General features: G+C 59.2%; 1 long non-coding RNA gene across 1 annotated transcript; it reads right to left on the bottom strand.

Annotated features, from left to right (window-relative positions):
- Positions 1-3,316: 3,316 nt before the first annotated feature.
- LOC103585405 lies at positions 3,317-3,867 on the bottom strand. The gene is made up of 2 exons (XR_550074.1): positions 3,760-3,867; positions 3,317-3,605 (listed from the first exon to the last, which is right to left on the bottom strand). It is a non-coding gene; the product is annotated as an uncharacterized LOC103585405 (long non-coding RNA).
- Between the last annotated feature and the right edge of the window lie 6 nt (positions 3,868-3,873).

Genomic DNA, 3,873 nt, shown 5'->3' on the forward strand with positions numbered 1-3,873 from the left:
TGCCGCCGCCGCAGGGACGCGCGCCCGCAGCCCCCGGCTCCCCGCAGCCGCATAGCCCGGCCCTCAGCCCGAGCGGCCTGCGAGGGATGCGGGGATTCAGGGGAGGAGGGGGGACCGGTGTCCCCGGCAGAGCGAGTTACAGCTCGGCCCCGTGGCATCATGGGGCTTGTAGTCCTTCCGTGGAACTGGGGGTGGCAGGTGGCCGGAGAGGGTCCTGCACTGTCCCCTGAGCCCATGAGAGGGTGGGCAGGGAGTCAGGCCTGACCGAAACGGGGGCAGTGCCCTAACGCCAGGTGGCGTTGGGGCGCATCTCCACCGCCGGCATTTTGCCTTTTGCTGGGGAGGGAGGGAGGAAGCCTTGCTGGTTTGGGGGCCGGAGGGAGGTGTGGCCTTCAGAATTGAGTTTGGGCCCCAGGGTTCCTGAGAAGGGATCTGGATTCCTAGAAGAGACCTCTGAAAGGGTGCGGAGCATTCGTATCAAGGGTCATTGGAGCAGTTAGGGTCTGGCACCTGAAATATTTCTCAGTAGTCTTCCCTGCCTGCTTAGAAAATTAAACTCTATCTTCCACACATGACATTGGAAAGAGAACGTCCAGTAAGGCGGGGAGGACAGTCCCTCACCCCCATACACTGTCCTCAGCAAGAATCAGAGTGAGGTTGGACACAGAAAGCAGCAGGTGGCAGCTCCCACCTCCACCCCGTGGGGTCCGCTCAGGAGGAGAAGTGACTGATTCCAGAGACTCTCGCCTTCCTGAATGACCCCAGGGCAGAGCGATCCTTCCAGAAAGGTCCCTGCAGAGGGTGTGGTAAGTGAAATCGGCCTCCGGGGCCGCCAATTGCAAGGGCTGGGAGGATGGAGACGCTTGGTCTAGTTCTGGGGGAGGAGGAACTGTGGTGTCAGAGAGACCCGAGTTCGAACACCTCCCTACTAACTTCCTGACCTTAAGCAAATTGCTTAATTTTTTTCCCCAGTTTCTCAGTCCACGCTCCTCTAAAACGAGACTCTGGGTACTACCTCCTGGGGTGAGCTAAGGACAGTAACTGCCCTGGAAACGGCGCCTGCCTCCTCCCAGCAGGCGGACTGAGACAGGTGGCGGGACCAGACACGGTGCCTTCTCGAGCCCACCTCAGAGCAGGGCAGGAACGAGGGATTGATTCCACATCAGCCCTACTCAAAACAGCAATCCAAGAAGTGTTTGTGTGGGAGGTGCCAGCAAAAGCTTGCAAACTTCCCGCGCCTCTCTCAGGTTTCTTTGTGCGGCCTTCTCTCCTTCCTCCTCCACACCCTGCGGTGCCAAGCCCCGGCGGGAAAGGGATGAGGGGGGAGCGGACTGCCTCGCCCCTTTCTCTAGCCTGGGCGGAGCCAGCTGGCGTCTCCCGGAGCTCGGGACAGCTGCCCGCCTCCACCACGAGGGGTCAGCAGAGTGTCGTGGCTGCAGCCGAAGTTGGGGAGTGAGCTGGGGCGGGGGAGGGGCGTCTAGGAGTGGCCGGGAGAATGCCTGTACATTTCCTGATTAAATTGTTTTTAGACCCCTGTGTGATTCCACTTTAGCTGTCCTGTTTCCTGGGGTGGTGACATCTCCACAGGGAAATCCAGAAACCCTTTTATCCCCAGCCCCAAGCCCAGAAACTTGGCTGTGACGGGGCTGAGGGTTTGGGACAAAGTTTGTACAGTGTGTCCATGCCAGGGCCACTCCCAGGTAGTCCTCGGGTCAACCAAGAGATGGGGAGGACGCAGAACGGGTTGAATCATCTTTCTTCCCCTGCACAGCCCAGGAGCCAAAGATGGGGGATGTCAGCCTGGATTCGAGGGAAACTGTCCTCTGAGAAGCTGGGTTCCCTTTTTGCCAGGCGGCCATAGACACTAAACCCAGGTCGCTTTTCCTCCGGACTGGGCGCTTGGCTGCCACGTGCTCGAGACGCACCCACACAGCCGGGAAACAAAGACATCCAAGCGGCAGGACTGCCAGCGGCCGCCTCGACATTTAATAAATGAAATTCCATAGCTAGGAGTCGATCGGGGGTGAACAGGCGGCCACCGCTCGTGGACTGCGCGCCCAGTATATCTTCCACACATGACATTGGAAAGAGAACGTCCAGTAAGGCGGGGAGGACAGTCCCTCACCCCCATACACTGTCCTCAGCAAGAATCAGAGTGAGGTTGGACACAGAAAGCAGCAGGTGGCAGCTCCCACCTCCACCCCGTGGGGTCCGCTCAGGAGGAGAAGTGACTGATTCCAGAGACTCTCGCCTTCCTGAATGACCCCAGGGCAGAGCGATCCTTCCAGAAAGGTCCCTGCAGAGGGTGTGGTAAGTGAAATCGGCCTCCGGGGCCGCCAATTGCAAGGGCTGGGAGGATGGAGACGCTTGGTCTAGTTCTGGGGGAGGAGGAACTGTGGTGTCAGAGAGACCCGAGTTCGAACACCTCCCTACTAACTTCCTGACCTTAAGCAAATTGCTTAATTTTTTTCCCCAGTTTCTCAGTCCACGCTCCTCTAAAACGAGACTCTGGGTACTACCTCCTGGGGTGAGCTAAGGACAGTAACTGCCCTGGAAACGGCGCCTGCCTCCTCCCAGCAGGCGGACTGAGACAGGTGGCGGGACCAGACACGGTGCCTTCTCGAGCCCACCTCAGAGCAGGGCAGGAACGAGGGATTGATTCCACGTGCGGTTGCTGCAAGGGGCGGCAGGTGGCGTTTCCCCCACCCCCATCCGCGAGGTATCTTTGCTCGCAGAAGCCCCACCAGCTGAGCGGCTGGCTGTTGGGTGTAGGGGGAGGGGAGGCCTGCAAGATTTTTTAAAGGTGCGATTATAAATGTATCTCGTGGATCGCGATTTCAAACAAACTTGTCAATCTGGGTTGCAGCGAAAGGCGATGGAGGCAGCTTTGCATGTATTTCGGGTGGTGTGACTCATGAGCATTACTTGTCTCCTGCCCACCCACAAGTCACTGCCGCTCTGGCACCGCTGGGACAAATCGATCAACTCGGGCCCCCCTGCCCAAGGACTCCCCTCTCTCCCTTGTTACACAGCAGGAGTCTTTGACGCTAGGGGAGCCCTCTTTTAAATGTGTCACCACTGACCTGGCTCCCAGGCATGGTCCTGGGCACCCATGCCCTCTCTCCACAAGTAGAGTGCCCCAGCCTTTTGCTGCTGCAGGGGCGGGGGCTGGGTGCACGCCGGGCACACGTGTATGGGGGAGCATGCTCAGTGCTGGGGTACACCCACGTGCGGTCTGCATCTCGACTCCCCGCCCCCCACCCACGCCCTCCCCTGCCTCTGCGTGAAGTCCGCGAAGAAAGACTGGCACAAGAAATGACCCCTGTATACTATATGCACACGCTCTGGACACACGCCTCAGAAAAACCGTGGATGTATGCAAGGCAGATGACAAATGGATATTAGAGCACACAGGCACACTGGTCACTCCTCGGAAGTCTTTAAAAACCGTCCAGGTTTCTTCCTCTCTAGATGGATGCGTCGATGGAGGGATAGATGATTTTTAGCCCGGAGACAGGGGGATACACTGCATGACCTCTCTGGCACTTGGGCGTCCATATTGTTGGTGGCATGCGTACTCAGCAAGGGCGTGACCGCACACACACCTGGACACAGATATGGACATATGGGGGAGCAGGACGCACAGCTTACCCCAGCCAGATAGACGGGTACCCCAAGGCACAGCCCGTTTGACGGGGAGGGAGGCCTGGGCCTCCCGTTCCTTCCTCTCTTCCCTGGTCCCCACACAACCCGGCTCACCATCCCTGGGCCGAGCGTCCTCCGGGTCGCCCCCAACGCCGAAAGTGAAGGGGATGGGGCTGTGAGGGTGACTCACAGTGCCTCCGGGCCCGGGGAGCGCCGGAGCAGAGGCCA

This window comes from Galeopterus variegatus, unplaced genomic scaffold (genome assembly GCF_000696425.1).
Source record: "Galeopterus variegatus unplaced genomic scaffold, G_variegatus-3.0.2 Scaffold236, whole genome shotgun sequence".
NCBI classification, from domain to species: domain Eukaryota; kingdom Metazoa; phylum Chordata; class Mammalia; order Dermoptera; family Cynocephalidae; genus Galeopterus; species Galeopterus variegatus.